Raw genomic sequence first — 18,501 nt, 5'->3', positions numbered from 1 at the left:
ATGCCTTCCTGGAGTCCAGGCCATTTATAATTATTCCCATATTCACTCAAAAATTATTTATTGAACTCCTGCCATCAGTACAGCACTGGATCTAATTCTGCGGATAAGGCGGTAAATAAATGGAAATCATACCCATTCTCAAAAGGTGAAAAATATAAAAATGAACATATTTAACTTCATCAGAATTGTGATGCTGCAAAGAGTTGTAAGTTGTTATGTTGGGATTTTCAGAGGTAGCTTCCTCAAGCAAGTGACTTTTGAGCTAATGCTTTAAGTTTTTATAGAAGTTACAAAATAAGTGGCAAGAGGTTGAGAGGAGCCTTTAAAACTAGGGAACAGAATATGCAAAGGTCCAGCAGTGAGAGAACAACATTTTCGAGGACCTAAAAGGTCACAGAGCGGTATACCTTATTTGTGGGGATACTTTCCAAGAATCCCAGTGGATGTGTGAAACTGCAGATAGTACTAACCCTATATATATTTTTCCTATAATACATAATTATGATGAAGTTTAAAGTAAGCCCAATAAGACATTAACAATAATAGTTAATAATAAAATAGAGCTATTTGGGGGGTGCCTGGGTGGCTCAGTGGGTTAAAGTCTCTGCCTTCTGCTCAAGTCATGATCCCAGAGTCCTGAGATCAAGCCCCGCATCAGACTCTGTGCTCAGCAAGGAGCCTGCTTCCTCCTCTCTCTCTCTCTCTCTCTCTCTTTCTCTCTCTTTGCCTGCCTCTCTGATTCCTTGTAATCTCTATCTGTCAAATAAATAAATAAAATATTTAAAAAATAATAGAGCAATTTTAACAATGTACTGTAATAAAAGTTATGGAGATGTGGTTCCTCTCAGACTATCTTCCTGTACTCTACTCACCATTGCTCTTCTTACGATGATGTGAGATGATAAAACATCTATGTAATGAGATGAAGTGAGGTGTATGATGTAAGCACTGTGATGTACTGTTAGGTTACTATTGACCTTCTGGTGATATGTCAGGAGGATCACCTGCTTCTAAATGGCAGTGAACTAGGTGTAATTTACTGTGGAAAGCTAAACCATAGAGCAGCGGTCACTGTTATAGAGATGAGGATGAAAAGAGAGAAGGGGTGGGTAGCCAGAGATGAAGTTGGTGATAGGGACAGAAACCATTCCACATAAGTACTTATTAACTGTAGTTGCTTTTTTAATCCTAAGGAAAACTGAGAGTTATTGAATATTTTTAAGGAGAGAATTGTCTCAGATTTGCATCTGAAAGGAATATTCTGACCACAGTGCAGAGGGTGGATCAGAGGATGAGAATCATGGGCCAGATACTACTTTATTAGAAGCCCATTGCAGCAGTCCAGGAGAAAACAGATGCTGCTTGGAGAAGGCTCTAAGCACAAGATCTGCTGCAAGAAAAATGGCATGAGAAGATAATTTCATGGCATGCTTTACCCTCCACTCAAAGAACCATCTTCTTCCCACCTCATCTTTTGTTCTCATCTGCAAGGCCTAGATTAAATTGGGTTTTCTTACTTCAGTATTCTTAGCATTGGGCATTTACTCTTGCTACATTTTAACATTTTAAGTATTTAAATATTTTTATTTTTTATTTATTTTTTATTTAATTAATTTATTTCTTTTTGAGAGAGTGAGAAATAGAGGGTGCACACACACAGAGGGCGAGAGAGAATCTTAGGCAGGCTCCACACCCAGCATGGAGCCAGACACAGGGCTTGATCTCATGACCCCGAGATCATGACCTGAGCTGAAGTCAAGAGTCAGACTCAATGGAATCAGCTACCCAGGCTCCCTGACTCCTGCTACATTTTAAATATTGGTTTATCCCTCCCCTACACTGAAATACAGATTATTAAGGGCAGGTACAATGTTTTATCTTTATCTCTACGGCCCAACTAATTCCATGTTTCAATAAATATTTGAATGAATTGCCCATAAGTAGACCAGCCATGTGATGTTGGACAAGTAATTTAACCACTATAGACCTCAATGTCATCACTTAATAAGTCACCTCATCCCCTCACTCTCTATAAGCCCTTGGAGTTAGCTACCTGCAGGCAAATATCTTTTTCTTGGAACTGAGGATACATGGAAAATCAATCAGGCAGATTCCAAAGGAGAGACTTAACTGAAAAAAGATTTTATTGAGGGGGTTTGTATAGATATTAGGGCAGGGTTCAGGGTCCAACAATCTAATGTACCAACCTAGCTCTTCTCTCAGGCATCAGTATGTTTCCAGAGCCTCTTAAAGGACTGAGCCCATTTGAAAGCCAGAGGGCAAGAAAATCCTAGTGATTATGTTCTTGAGGTCAATCTTCCAGGACACCTAAGCAGGAAATAGGAAAAAAAAAAAAAAAAGTTGGATCTAGTGATGCAAACAGAGAATAATCTGAATAGAAAGAAAAGGTTTACACAAGAAAAACATGGGAGATTGAATTCAGTAAACCAAAGGAGTCTAATGAATCCTTTTCAATGATGATGTTAGCTAAATATGAGCAAAAATAAGAACATGGAGGAATCAAAAAGGGGATGACAGAAGAAATAATGCCAAAAATTAAGTAAGTGGGCCAACAGGAGGACAATATAGCTGAATGTTCACTTTCATGTCCACAATTGTGTTTGAAGAGTAGCCATAAGCTTTCCAGTCAAGAAATCAAGTGATCTTGATAGGCATACCCATTTATATAATGTCTTGGTAGCTCCAATGAAATACCTTTTTACTCTCTACGACTTAGAGACTCTTGTCCTGTATACTTTATATAATTTGATTTAAAATATTGAAAACTCCATGACCTAGGAGTATAAAACTCAATGCAATTAGGTATATTGAATATCAGTTGGACAATTCTTCATAGTAACCCACATAATTAGGTCTCATCTCCGGAGGACCTATTAGAGGCTTTCCAGATCACATCCCGTCGTACTATCAAACTGCACATGGAAGAGGCTTGTAATCCACAACTCTCCCGAAAAGAGCCCGAAGTAACACACCCTAGGTGACCCAGCAAGTAGGAAGACTGGGGCTCACCCTCAGGTATCAGACTCTGTAGCTTTCACCCATCGCTTAACGTGCTACAAGCGGCCCGATGCAGGGGTGATGACTAGTTGTGGTTGAGGGATTTCCATGTTTAGACACAGGTGTGTTAATGGGAATTTACTTTCTTTTCTAATTAATTGAGAAAAACATATCAGAAGAGACAGAAATTTTGAGTTAATTGGTTCAGGGAAATGAGACCGCTTGATTAAGCAAGAGTACATGATACCCAATCGATGTTTATTACAGAGGGAAATGAGCCTCACCTTGAGTCCTGGGTAGAGTCAGTAGGCTGGGCCTGAAAAGTACAGTTTCAGCAGAATGAAAAGATTGGAGATGAGATTGCAAAAGGAAATATTTAGCTATGAGAGATTGTTTGTGGGAAAGTGCGTTTGCAAGTCTGCCTTCCTGGGAAACTTCAGATATTTCTTTACATTATCTATTCCCTTTATTGACTCGTTCAATTTCTTCTTTAATTCCAAAAGCAAATTTGATTGCTTTCTACATTCCATGCACAATTCTAGGTGCCGGGCAGAGAAAGACAAAGTGACACACTCTTTCCCCTCATAGAGTTTTACATCCAGTGGAAGACACAGAGCCATGAACCAGCAAATATTATCTCCTATTACAGGTGTTAAAGAGCTGCTGAGGGGGCTTTGGAGACAGAGAAAAAAAAAATCGTTATTACTAAGAAGTCAGAAGGAGTCCTTTTTAAGAGCTTGGTCTTAAAGTGGGTAGAAAGGAAAAAGAAAATGAGAAGGTTTTAAGTAAAAAGAATGACACCTGGGAAATTCTTGAGAACATAGGCAAAGAATTTGCCGGACCAGAGTAGAGGATACTGGTGGGACTAGAATGGAAGATGAGCCAAAAGAAGTGGGCGGGGGTGCCAGGCCACATACAGAAGCTAGGAAACTTGAGAGGATCCACAAAGCTCTGAGATAAGATTTAAATCAGCAGAGTGATAAAATCAGAGACAAGCTTAGGAAGGATTATATTGGATGCTATGTGAGGTGAATACAGGAGGAACTCCAGGCAGGAGGCACAGAGATCAATTGGAAGCTTGGTTGCAAAGCTGAGAGATTGTGCAAATGGTTGTCATGATGACTGACATGAAGAACAGAGGATGAGGAGTGGACTTAGAGAAAATAAGCTTTCAACCCAATTATTTTCCCACGATAAATTCTCATCCTCTCATCCTTAGCATACTAATCAAGAGAAGGAAGTTACATATAATTGATAAGAATGGATTTGAATATGCGTGTGCCTATTTTCTGGTCTTGATCTGAATGGAGTCTTCCAGGGAACTGTGTTTACTATAGACCCACAGAAGCGGGAGACATGAACTAAGAGGGACCCCGATGGTCAATGGTCTTGCCCTGTTCTCTCCAATCTTCACTCAAGATTTCAAAAGATAGGAAGGCACCTTTTCCCAGTGACTTCATGATGACTTTCGATGGGGAAAAATATAAACCTTGGTCAGAAATAAGTGAAACCACTGAGAACATGATTTTTACTTTGATGCACCTATCTTTTTGCCAAGTAGTGTCTATTATGCCAAGATTCACATTAGCAAGCAGCATGTAGGAGGAAAAAGCAACTCACCTGCCCCTTTGGAGTAGATTTCTTACCTGCCCCACTGCAGATAAGGGACATTATTGATCTGATCAGGGTAGTTCAGTTAGCAGAGCAAACAGATTCTGAGACTAGAGAAGCAGCTGAATGACTTTTGTCCTTGACCTAGAGAAATTACCTTGACCTAGAGAAATTGGGCACTACTTCAGTTTCTCTGTCTCCTACATGAGTCTCATAAGTGGTATAATATCCAAATGAGTGGGTCTCCAACCCAGATGATTTCAATGTAGTTTGGGAACCACTGCTACAAGTATAAAGACTGTAGGGAGCTTTCGAGAACAGATCTAGGTCATATGGGCTCCCTTCTCCAAAATGGAGTAAGCACAACCTATGAAAAGCAATGAGAGATTCAAGCAAAATGTGCCATACCCTGGTAAAGAAATGCTAGTGAATTGAGGAAATAATATATTGCTGTAGTAAATAACTCTTGATGACAAAAATATCTGGTTATTTTACAGTATTGCTCAAACAAGGTAACAGCATTAATTTTAATGCTTTCTTTTCATTCTTGTATAGCAAGCAGGATTCTCTGGTGACGAACATAAGAAGCCAACTCTATAATTTAAGGAGAAAATTAAAATTGTAGAAAGTCATGGGGGTGGTGCATAGGAAAGAAGGGTAAGATGACAAGGAAGCTGGATGGAGATGGGACCTGGGTAGTAAGAACCAACAGAAGACTCTCCCAGGGAGCAGTTGAAAAAAGAGAAATTCTTATCAAATTGAGTCCTTTTAAAAATAATGTTCAAGGAAAAATGAGACAGCATTAAAAGGAGTAATTTTCAAGTAGAGAAAAGCATGCTTTAGAACTTCTGAGAAGCAGTCATTCAAAATGCATATACTTTAGTTCTCCAGTGAGTGTTGATCCCTTGATGAATTATACTAATTTGAAACTGGAAACAGCGCAACAAATACTCTATATAAGAAACATACCTTGGAGGAAGACAGCATGAGGAATAATAATAATTTTGTAAACTTAGCTGTGCTATCTTGAGATCCAGCAAAGTAATGTAAAAAGATAGATTAAGTTGTGCAATGATATACTTACGAAGCCTGAAAGGTTACAAGAGGTCATGTGGGACAGAGGGAAAGAGAAGACAGAGTAGGTGGAGGAAGAGGAGGAAACTTACCTTCCAAGTAGTAAAATAAAACTTAATTTTGGCAGAATTTGTATGAACTGAAAATTAGTTCCTTACCATATGTGCCAAATTTTCTTAAAATAAATACCCTTACACAGATCGTGAATAGATATAGCCTGCCCCAGCCAATTGACAATATTCCTTAACTGCTATTTAGTTCAACAAAATTTTTAGACAATAATTAAGATGATTACTTTAGTGTTGATTGTCACAGAATTAAATCCAGAAGTCTTGATGATGGAATGATAGAGTTTATAGGACGAACTGTATGCAATGAAATGTATCATTTCCTTAATGCCACAGTAGAGAAGAAAGTCTTTTTCATCTTGAGACCTTTAGCTCAGTCTTAACACGTATTATCAATTAATTTAGCTTTAGGCAAGCATTTTGAACTTTTTCTTTAAAGCTTTTTATTTATTTGACACACAAATGGAGAGTATAAGTAGGCAGAGCAGCAGGCAGAAGGAGAGAGAGAAGCAGGCTCTCCACTAAGCAGGGAGCCCAATGTGGGTCTCCATCCCAGGATCCTGGGGTCATGACCGGAGCCAAAGGCAGCCACTTAACCAAGTGAGCCACCCAAGCACCCCACATTTTGAACTTTTTATGTTGCCATCTCATCATACAAAAGGAGACAATTACCTAATTATAAACCTTGCCTATCTCACAGGACTGTGAAGTACATTGGGCAAAATGATCGGTGGTAAATTCACTTTGCAAACTCTACAACACCTTATGAATGCAAGGGTTCCTTAAAGATATCTGGACCTACTATGTAATAATAAACTTCAGGGGAAAAATTCTAATGTTTTGGCTTTCTTGACCAAAGGCCCTAAAAACTGGAAGAAATAGAAAATTCTCGTTCATCACAACCATTTAGAGCAATATCTCATAAAGCCAAACGATGACTTTAAAGAGTTAACTTCGAAGTGCTAAGTTTATATTGTAACCCTTAAAAGGAAGTAATTTATGTCTCTAATACATGTATCTCCATAAGCCATTTCTTTTTTAAGACCCTGTGAACAGAAGTAAGAAAAGCTGCTGGTGCAACACCACCTCTGATGTGACAGAGAATGAACATAATTAATATCACGTACAAATACAATCTTGAAGTATTAGATAGTGAGCTCACTGCTTAATTGTTCTGAAAATGATAGGGTATGCTTCTTTTAGACTACATCACCGAGAATTTTTTTTAATTGCCCTTTAATAGAAATCATGCTATATTTTTAGTCTAGAGAAAACAGAGTCTGTGGGAACCACCTTCTCCCACCCATGTCTTGGCAATGGGAACTAGTGTCTCAGATCAAGACTATTTACTGATCCCCATGGCAACAATGTGCTCTTTCTTGCATAAATCCTAATATCATAAGGACCCAATGGTTCTCTAGTATGGCATCTCAATCCCAAAATAACTATATTGATGTGAAATATAAATGCTCTAAATAGGACTTTTTTTTTTCATTAAAATATTGTGATGATATTAGAAAGCCCGATGCAGCCTTTTCACCAGAGTTTCATTTTGGAACAAACACTCTGCCATTTCTCGGTGTAGACACTGGACCCTCAAAGGAGCTGGGTCTTTTAATCGGTCACTAGGTGGAGTATTACGCTACTGTGGCCATGTTGGGGTTGGAGCTCTGAATGACATCCCTATAGCCACGGAGCAACCTTCCATGAAGCCCCTGCCCATGGGTAGCCTCGGTTTAGGGGTCATTACCTTCTTGTTTGCCAGGCTTAAAAAGAAACTAAATCTCTAAAAGGTTCATGTACCCTGAGACCTGGTCACTTTCCAGGTTGCTAGATGCATGAAAGCACATGGTTAAATTCCAAATAACAACAACAAAGATTGAGTTACACCCATAAGTTGCTTTGGGAGCCTCAAAAGAAAAATGCCCTCTGAATACCAACAAGTGGTGTTACACTTCTGTCTCATGGTCAGACCTGACATTTTTAAGCCTACACACCCATTTCAGTAAAAGTAGTGTTCCCCAGAACAGACTTCCTTCCATACACATACATTATCATTTGTGTTTGAGAGAGTGTAGGTGGCGGTACAGATCATCTACGTCCCTTCAAGAGCTTCCCCTCTAATGTTTCAAATGCATTAACACTCAGCAGGTGAAATTAAAATACTTTTTATACTTCCGAACCATTCCCCTATTAACATCTCTTGTGATTGTGAAATCAGGGTTGAGTGCGCTCTAACTGAATGTGTCATTCATTGATTTTTTTTTTTAGGAGAGATTTAACATTTCTATGCATTTTAACACCCTCTTTTGGTAATGAAAACATTGGGAGCCAACTCGTTGTCTGCTCTCTCTTGAAGGCCTGCTGTTCTTTCTCATTTTTCAAGTGCTTCATGAACAAATAAAGTAACTTGGCATTGTCATGAAGGAGTGTTTCAATACCCTGGACCCACTGATTGTACTCCAAATAATTTGCCTCTGCCCTTTGCATTATAAAAGCAACCAGATGAAAAAGAGTGTTGTACATCTGAGCATCCACAAAGGAGTTCCAACAGTGGAAAGGCTGCCCAGGCTCCAGCTTGACTCCCAAGGTTCTAAAATAAGTGGTTTGTTTTTTTTTTTCTTCTCCTTCTTCTTTTTTCTTTCTCTGAGGTTGTCTAATGAGAATGCTGGTTGAGAAGGACTGGGTGAAGAAGCAAGTGAATTTCAATCTCATTGAGGTCAAGAACTTTATTTCATTCCTGTTTGTATTCCATGTGGTTATTGGCTCCCTCTAGGCCTTACAGAAAGACAGAAAAGAAAGATTTATTAATCATCAAGCGGCCATTTTTGTAATACAAGCAGGAGAAAGATTTTTATTTAAAAAATTATGTTGTTAGATATACTAAACAAAGCATGAAGCCTAAGTTTGGGGACTATTTCTTTTTCCTTTCTTAAAATTTTATTTATTTATTTCAGAGAGAGAGAGTGCATGCAAGAGCAGGGGAAGGGAAAAGGGAGGGGAAGAAGCAGACTCCAAGAGCCAGAGACAACTTGGGGCTCATCTCAGGACACTGAGACCAAGACCTGAGCTGAAGCAGACGCTTAAGAAACTGAGCCACTCAGGTGCCCCAAGTTTGGGAAATTTTTCTTACATGGCTATGTGTCTTTCTTTATGTGTCTGCGATGTATTTGTGCGATACAGAAAGTATGACCTTGAAGTAATGAGGCCTAAAGAGACACACATTTCGGACCATATATTGGTGTTGAAGTGAAGTTTAAAGAAATTAGGCATGCTAACGTATTCCCCAAACTCAAGTGTCATCCAGACATGAAGTGTTGCAATTACAGATTAGTCAACAGCACATATTTATTGATCGGCTCCTTTGATCTCCTTTGATCTATCTCAATAAAATAATGACATTGTTAGGAACCAGGAAGAATGAAATGACTTTGCCCATAGCTATCCAAGTCGAGAAAACAGAGCACAACCAATATAAAAATTGAGGGCAGGCTACAGAGGCAATGCATTTCCAACACCATTTAATGATGAGTCACTCTTACCTGTCCCATACACAGTTTGGCTTTGGAATATATTGTTACTTGTTTCAGAAGGAGCTTTTTTTGTCCTTGTAAATTCAAATCATGACAGCTAAGAAGCTGTCATTAAGAATAAGAATACACTGAAGCACTTTTTTCCTCCTCCACAGTCTTGCAATCTATGGATGAAATGTGAACGTAGTAACAGAAAAACATATGAAACCTGTCTGGTTTCAATAACTTCATACCTGGAGCCACTGGCGATTGTGTTTGCCCTTATTCTCAGCTGCAATCGCTCAGTCTCACAGTTGGACAAACGTCTCATTCAAAATCAACCTCCCATTCTTGATTTCTCCCTATCAGGCTCCTGCCATTGCCAGCTGTTTCTTGATCAGAACACATTGCTTTAAGATTTGCCTCTTTATGTCCTCCAAGCAGATGAACAAGCACAGAAATATTTTGAAACATCTTATTACACTTACCAGTGTTATTTGACTCTGCAATGAGTTAAAAACCAATCACAATGAGTAATGCTAGGGTTGGAGAACTGCCATTTCCACTTACCTGTATCTGTGGATAAGAAACTTGGTGAGATTTTGGACCAGAGACTCTCCATCCATCACGGTTGAAATTTCACATGCAGGATGAAAAGACTGGAGGAAAGCAGAGAGATTTACTGAACTGGTTGCCTTTAGAAAGCAATCCATTGGAAGTAGCTTGTAGGTAGTTCTAAAGTATTGCAAATAAAATAAGCTCAGGTTTGGAGAAATATAGATCTCCCTGTAATGTCTGGACACTTTTCTAAACACTTGCCACACTTTTTTCTATGTTAATGACTGGCTCACATGACGTATACAAGACTTTATGGCCTCTAGTGGCTGTGTGAGACTCTGGACATGGTTAGATTCTCAGAAATGCATAGTAATGTATTTTTGCAAAGTCTCTTGACTTTTCTTTGGACCAATGGTTGAGTGTGTTTGGAGAAATGCTTCCTACAGTCTCACAGCTCAGTCCTTCCAAGTCCATACCAGCTTCACCGACCTTGCTAAGTCTGCCTCCTATTAACCTGACAGGATGATTCCTGGTTCATCGGTGCCTTTAAATCACCCTCTCCTGCAAACAGTTTGCTGGGGTCCCAGAGGGACAGAATGCTATGGCATTCCAACATTTTCTCTTTACTCAGGTGTCCAGCAATTACAATCAAAATATGTTGAAATTTCTACCAGTGTATCAGCTCATCTCTTCAAGCTCTGCCCATAGCTGAATGAAATATTTGCAAAAACGAAACAAAAAACTTCTTCATTATATGTTAATGTCTCTGCCTGCTCTGTAGAGATAAGCCCGAGGACATCATCATGGTTAACTAGGCTATCTACATGGGAAGATAGAATAAGATAGAATAGACTTTAAATGATACACTCTTATAATTAGTTAAGGTTTTTAAACACAGATTTTTTTTAAATAGTATCTGATGACAAAAAAAAAAAAAACCCACACCTAATAACAGAAGAATCTGAGTTGATTAATGTCCTTAATATTTTTTTAATTTATTTATTTAGAAACATTACTTTGGGAATTTATTTGGGAATACAACATTAAAATTAGGTACTATAAATAGATTAGATGGCCTGGAATCAAGAATATTCTAATCCAGTTTCAAAGGAGAATCTACAGTTTCAATAAAGAAAAAAAATAATTGAATTCTGTTACATCTTGTTTTTCTTTGTTTTGTTTTGTTTTTAATGAGATATAGAATTAAACTCTCAAGTAACTATGGCTATCCCAACTTGTGTGCTTTCTCCTGGAGGGAGGTCCTTAAGTTCCATATAAAGTCAAAGGAATATCATTGGACACCTATGAAGAGCTTGAGAACTTAAAACCTAGAGGAATATGAGACCAGTCTGGGCTTTCTATTCTGTTGTTCAAGGGCTCATACATTGGAAGACAAAAAAAAAAAAAAAAAATCTGCTTGCAATTTTTTTTTTAAATTTTTCTTGCAGCTTATGGGACATGAGTTTAGAAAGAAGCAGAGGCAAGAGGGCCTATCATTTGCAAATGGCAGAGAAAAGCAAAATCAAGCCCTATGAAGAGAGTAAAAATGAGATGAATTTATCTAAGATCATCTCCCTGGATACTGCCAGCTCGGTTAGAGCCAAATTGCTATTGACGACTTCAAAGCACCAAATTATGTATATGATATATGACATGACATATGATATAGGATGCAAATAATCAAATATTTTAACAATGAAAATACCAAATGAATTAAATATTCCTCTTATATAGGGTTATTAAAATTACATTAAGAGACCTTCTAGATGCAGTCCGTTGTGTTGAGCACAACGATCTGCTTCTCAATGCTCTGGGCAGAATTTAAAATGCAAGTGATCATATAAGCACAGCAGACTAATTTTTAAACTAGGTGGAGCCCCAACACTTTATTCTGATGGGAAATCACACCTCTCTTCCTCTTCCTTCTCCTCTTTTAATGTATTCAATAGTTGACTTAGAAAGTAAGATGTACCTTTAGAAACAAAGAAGACATTAAGAATTTTCTTGCTGAGTAAGAACCCACCCACCTGCTTGTCTCAGTAAACACTTGCTTTCAAGATTGCTGTAGTATTCTATTTTATCAAGTCTCATCAAGAAGGAAAATTAAGTCTCATTTAAAAAAAAAAAAATCACAATTTTGATTGTGCCCAAACTCCTCCCTTTAACTTACCCAAAACCAACATGATAAGCCTGTCAACTAGAGGTCCTTCAGGTTTTTTCCATCCCAAGCCTCAGCCAACATGGGCTTCTCACAATGAGTCAAGCAGATCTTGCTTGACTTCTTGATTCTTGCTTCTTGGCAATGATTCAAACTCTGTCCACCGGGAATTCCTGCTTTCTCATTTACCCATTTTATTCACACAGGAACTCAGGACATATGTACTCATTACTTGGTCCATGCCTGTCTCAATTCTAACCCTGCTTTGAGACCAAGGAGTCTCATTCAAAGCCATGCAATGGATCCACGACATCTTTCTTTATCTTTCTGATCAAGAATAATTAGCCAATCTACTTATTTTGTCATTTATTCACTTAAATATTATATTGAATACCTATTGCATGCTAAGTCCTAATAATACAAGTACAAATGAAATCTGTTCTCTGACTGTATGGAACTTGAAATGGAGTCAAAAAGCAAACCAGTGAAATAGTAGGTACCCCACAATGGTAGAGTGGAAGGGTTGTACGATGTGTGCTCCGGAACCTGAACCACATGGGAAGGTTTAGGGTCCTTTCCCCAGAGGAGAAAACTGCTGACCTGAGCCTTGAAATTAATTAGCTAAATATAGAAGAGAAAGAAGAGTGCTCTGTGCAGAAAGAAAAGCCACAGGAAAATAGCAGAAGAAGTCTGAGGAAAACCGTGGCTTTCTACCTGACCAGGCTGCACACACACAGCGGTCACTCGAAGCTGGGGAAATGAAAGGACCTTGGTGGGTGGTGACCAGAGATGACATGAAGATCTGCACTGCAAATAAATTTTGAAACATATCTGAGAACTGTGCTAAGAAGTTTATATTTTATCCTAAATGGTTTGGGGAAGGATTGAACAGTGCTGAGGGTAGAGGGGAAAAATCAGAATTTGAATTTGAATGTTACCATCATCCACCAAAATACTTGGAACCGAAAAACAAACAAAAACAAACAAACAAACAAACAAAACCCAAGAACTCTCCACAAAAGCCTGATCTCCCAAAATGGATGAAATCCACTTTTTGTATTATTTCTGGTTTTCTTTTTCTCAAAGAACAAGAAGTCCAGGGGTGGGTAGTTCACTGTTACAGCGACTCAGTGACACTGTCAAGAACTGAAATTCTGTCTGTCTGTCTGCTCCAGCTTCTTCATCTCACAGGCCTTTGTCCTCCTCCTTGTCCCCTCCTGCTCACTGAGAAGCTGCTGCGATTTCAGAAGTCAAGTCTATTGTCTGGGAAGGAAACAAGTGGAAGAGATATAGGGCCAAGGGGGGGGGGGCAAAAGCTGAATCTGTCCCTTTTTAATAAATAAACACTTTCCTGAAGTCACTCAGGTGATTCTTGTTTACACCTATGTGGCCAGAAACCTGTTACATGGTTGTCCCTAGCTGCAAGGGACAGTGCAGGGGGGGAAAAAGAAAAAAAAAAAAAAAAAGAGTTTCCCTTTAGGATTTCTTTTTAAGATTTTATGTATTTATTTATTTGAAAGAGAGACAGAGAGAGAGAGAGAATGAGAGCAACCAAGCACACAGAGGGAGAGGGAGAAGAAGGTTCCCCGCTGAACTGAAATCCCAATGCAGGGCTCAATCCCAGGACCCTGGAATCATGACCTGAGCCACAGACAGACGCTTCACTGACTGAGCCACCCAGGCGCTAACCACCCCCCCATTCAGATTTCTAAAGCAGAAAAAAGGAAGGGAAGAAAGGGTCCTGAACGGCTTGTGGGTACAGTCACCATTCATCATATCCATCACTGAACTACATTTGGTCAACTTTTAAAATACCATATCTTGGGCGCCTGGGTGGCTCAGTGGGTTAAGCCGCTGCCTTCGGCTCAGGTCATGATCCCAGGTCCTGGGATCGAGTCCCACATCGGGCTCTCTGCTCAGCAGGGAGCCTGCTTCCTCCTCTCTCTCTGCCTGCCTCTCTGCCTACTTGTGATCTCTCTCTGTCAAATAAATAAATAAAATCTTAAAAAAAAAATAAAAAAATAAAATACCATATCTTAATTTTCCTTAGTTATACCTTATTGTTACATAGGATACATATTATATAGATAATATATTATTATGCATATATATAATACATTGTATAGATATATACAACATAAGATGTATTATTATATGGAATACATGTATGTATATACACACACATAGGTATGTCTGATTGAAGGGGAAGAAGGGGAGGTTTGAATATCAGAATATTCTGCATGAAAGAAAAACAAACAACTTGCCCCGTCTTGTTCTGGCTTTAGTGCTTTGCTTTGCCAAGATTATGCAAATCTAGAATTCCTCAAACTCACCATCAATATATCTATCTTGCACTCTCCTCTCTTCTCTTTACTTTTTTAAGATTTTATTTTTCAATAATCTCTTTTTTATTATGTTCAGTTAGCCACTGTATGTAATAAACATCATTCATTTTTGATATAGTGTTCAGTGATTGTGTATAACATCCAGTGCTCATCACACCACGTGCCCTCCTTAGTACCCATCACCCTGTTACCTCCTCCCCCTGCCCCTCCCCTCTGAAACCCTCAGTTTGTTTCCTGGGGTCTCTAATTTTAAAACATACACAAAGTAGAGAAGATAATATATTGAGTCCCCTATTGAGCATTCAGCCACCTGCGACGATTATCATTTTGCCAATCGTGTTTCATCTATCCTTCCCCCTTTTCCTCTGGAATGTTTTAAGCAAATTCGTTCCATTTCAGTATGCAAAAATGAATTAACCTTGTACACCTCCAATTTCTTCTTCTTCTTCTTCAAACAAGAGACTCTGTGAGAGTTTTTAACATGACTCAAAAAAAAAAAATGGTGAACGGGAAAATGTTACTTGGAAATTCTCTCTCTCTTTTATATATATGTACACACACACACACACACACGCGCACACACACACACACGAGTAACAACAGACATGGGACAGAAAAAGAGAAAGAGAGTGAAATTTTAAGATGGAAAAGCCCAATTTCCAGGAACTAGAAGACTAAGTGGAGTTTCCACCACCCCCTGAAGGAGTAACTCTCACCAATACCTTTATTAGCCAGAGCCGAATTTCTCCTTCTCTGACTCCTACCCTTAAAATTTAGGTCACATTTAAAGTATCAGTCACAGTTAACAAATGTAGCAATTAGTATTCCATTCAAGTTTACATTTAACATTAAAAGGAGTTTTCTAAATCTCACGCTATATGCTAGATGGTAGCTTACTGCTGCTATATTCTAAATGAGAAGCTGTTTAAGGAAGAGGCTGGCCTCTCCTGTCTTAGTGATTTGATTACTTTGACCTTCTGCTCCTACCCGATCCTTTAAGACAAAGATTTCAGAGTGTTAACAACTATTCTTCACTAATTAAATGCATTAAATATGTGTGCATTCGTTCACACACACTGTCCATTTGTTCAGCCGCTCATTGATGTGTTCATTCATTCACTAAACCTTGTGCAGGTCCTGTACGTATCTTATCGCTAAATTCTATAAGCATGAAGACCCTGGTCAGGAACTGTAATCGTGCCTATGTTTTCATAAAGCTAAGCAAACCCACATCCTAAAAGCTCTATGTGGGAATGAGGGGGAAAGCGGTTATGTTCCAAACGTCTGAGGAGTAGAAATGCCAATCTGAAAGCATCTTTCCAAAAAGGCATCGTGGCAGGACGGCGGGGCGGGAAATGGGCCTGGCTGGAAGGATCTCTAGATGTGTATTTTTATCGTCCATGTGTTGGATGAAGCGGGGAGCTGCCAGATAGCTGCTTTTCCACAGCTTGCAGTTACTGTTGGGAACAGATCCATGTATGGAAGCGAAAGCCGAAAGGCACAGATAAGCAGAGATCCAGCTATGCAAACCATGTTTAGAGACACTTAAAGGACAAGCATCCCAGGTCCTTTCTTTCTGGTAAATTCGGAGAAGCCATCATCCCGGGTCTTTTTTCACATCCAGCCCATGCGGACTGAACAGCCCAGACTTGAGAGAGAGGTAGGTGCAGGGCTTTTGGGGATGAAACTTATCTAAAGGATCATTCAGGAATATTCCCTCCCGAGAGCTCTTGATGTCCTTTAAGGGAAGCTGCCAGATGACATTTTGGGGGGGGGGGGGGGGGGAATAAAAAAAGGAAAGAAAGAGAAAAAAAAAAGAAAGAAAGATTTGGGTTGGAGCTGGTGACTAAGAGATATTTGACAGCTCTGCCTTCACAAAACAGGGCAGCTTGGTTGCAGAGAGAAGGGGACAGCACAGAATGGCCGCCAATTATAATCCCTTTGTCTGGGGTCACTTACCGTTTGGATTTTTGTGGATATGAATCTTCCTGGATGTTGCCAGCACCTTTGGAATGGGCCACAGCTTCCCTCAGGTTCTGATACGGGGTATTTCAGCCTGGGATTGGTAGGATTTGCCCTTTTCCTCGCTAGCTCCTCTGAAGCCGGCATAAACTCACACGTGGGGCTAGTTCTTCCTCAGACATGGAAGAGCTGCTTGTAAACGACATTATTATTTTTGGCAGGGGAAGTCATTTTTGCAGTGTTTCTCAGCAGATCGGAGGTTGATTACATCCTGTTCAAAGATTCTTGAGTTGCTTTCACAAACACGGGTCTTGCGCAAGTTGAAATTGCTGAAACCAGCTGTAAACACTGGACGGTTCTCGCTACCTTTAACATTTTTCTTTCTTTTTTGTTAATGACTGAAAACATAGGAACTTGAGGGGAGATTTCCCCAAAGATTATTCTAGTTTAGCTGTCAAGGATGTTTGAGAATTCTGGATTGGGACAGAACCACAAAAGCAGCATGTCTCAGGGGTTCAAAGTTTAAGTGTAAACGTGAAGGCAAGAACAAAACCAGGATCTCTGTGACTCTAGTCTATTTTCTAAAATACTCGTTAGCTCAAACAAGTCATATCAATAACACTTTGAAATGCTACTCTAGCTAATTACCAAATTGCAATAATTAGATCATTAAAGCAGTCTTTTCAAAATTGTTGGCAAAATCTGGGAACTATTGCCAAACACTCACGAAAGTCAAAGGAAAAATTTATAGGTCATATCTGTAAAATGTGTGTGTTTTTCCAAGATTGAATTAAAAGAATTTTTGTGCAAGAAAATGAAATGTAAATTTACAATTTCAGTTGTTGAGAATAATTTGTCTCTATTTCAAGCAAGATTTCAGCCCCCTTGTTATGTAGGTCTTCAATCTTAAAATAGCGCATAAGAGGGGGGAAAAAAAGAAAGAAAAAATTGAACGTATTTTTTCCCTCCCTGATGACAAAGGATGACATGCAAAATGTTTAACAAACAAGTATAAGAAAATAATAAAATGGTTTATAATAACAAGCAAGGAGATGTTCTTTGTATAAATTAGATAGAGGAAAAAACAATTCACTTAGGTAATATAGATAAGATGACTATAGTTATGTGGTGGCTTCTTTCAAATTGTGAAGTTTCCATAATACAAAAAAAAAAAAAAAAAAAAGCAGCAGCGAAGGAGAAAACATTGTTCTACTCCAATAATAATACTTCATCATTACTAAAACAATTATAATACAAAACATGGATGTTTTCATAAAATTATTCCTTTTCATGTCTAGACTATTTACACTGACAACACGCTAAATTAACAGCACATTCAAACTTACCCTTCACACACCTCTAAAATAGGCTGTTTGACTTAACAACACTAATATTCTCATGCGCATGCGCGCGCACGCGTGAGCGAAACAGGCAATAAACTATGCCTTCTTTTTTTAAACCAACTGAGACAAGCTGTCATAACTTTAGCTAAAGTGGAACAGGCCTACAAAAGGATGGCTTTAAAATATTTAATTAAACACTACATACCAACCAGCTTTTCTAAAGGAACAGCACAACAGGAGTCCGGGCAATTTTCAATAAGTAAAAGGTTATTATAAATTATGTCACTAGTATTTGTGACCAGATGCAATGCATAGATGACATCATTGGCTGTTTTCTCAGTTGCTTACTGCCAAGTACATTTCATCTCATGTGCATTCCTCATGAGAAATGCCTATTCCTGTTCTTCTTTAGCAAGCAAATTTGAGAAGTGTAATATAAGTAATAAAGAGTGACTTACTGCTATTTTCATATGGACTATGTAAACATCTATGAAGAAAATTGACAAATAAACTACTTGACCTTTTGACTATGACCTGTGAAGCACTCAGGGATGACTATACATGTAGAAAATCTTGGGAAGGTCATATTTTGAGAGGGGAATTGAAAATATTGACAGTCTCGTGGGAAAAAAAAAAAAGAGTTAGATGTTCTATGCCATAGTTAGCTGAAGATATGAAGGAAATTCATGGTGACCAAGAATGACACAGGAGTTGAAATTTATCCCAAGAGCATAGAGCACGGATTTGAGGCTCCCGTGTATATGGCAGGACCAGAGACAATAGCTCCTGGGCTGGGTCAGCTGTGCCCCAATGAGTAGGAAGATTAAGGGCTTTTAGGGGCTTAAACAACTT

The sequence above is a fragment of the Mustela nigripes genome, chromosome 7 (genome assembly GCF_022355385.1).
Source record: "Mustela nigripes isolate SB6536 chromosome 7, MUSNIG.SB6536, whole genome shotgun sequence".
NCBI classification, from domain to species: domain Eukaryota; kingdom Metazoa; phylum Chordata; class Mammalia; order Carnivora; family Mustelidae; genus Mustela; species Mustela nigripes.
This window is presented reverse-complemented; position numbering follows the sequence as displayed.